This window comes from Crocodylus porosus, unplaced genomic scaffold, assembly GCF_001723895.1.
Source record: "Crocodylus porosus isolate Cpor-Errol unplaced genomic scaffold, CroPor_comp1, whole genome shotgun sequence".
Taxonomy (NCBI): Eukaryota; Metazoa; Chordata; order Crocodylia; family Crocodylidae; genus Crocodylus; species Crocodylus porosus.
Window position 1 is genome coordinate 1198287 of NW_017728935.1, and position 289 is coordinate 1198575.

The following is a 289-nucleotide window of genomic DNA, read 5'->3' on the forward strand; positions in this document are numbered from 1 at the left end:
CTGTCCTGCCCTCAAGCGCTGCAAGTTGACTCGCTTCAGCCCCTCCAAGCAGGTCTTCCTGGCTTCCTGTCCCGGGAGAGGGCCCGGCTGCCTGGCGCTGAGGCGCGCCGAGTCGCCCGCTTGCCCTTGGCCCCTCGTGCCCGCAGGCAGGGACGCCGGAGGCTGTTCCCCCGGTCGCGGGGCCTGCGGGGGAAGTCGAGGTTGGATATTAGGAAAAACTTCCTGGCTAGGAGGGTGGTAAAGCCCTGGAACAGGTGACCCGGAGAGGTGGTGGGGTCTCCCTCCTTGG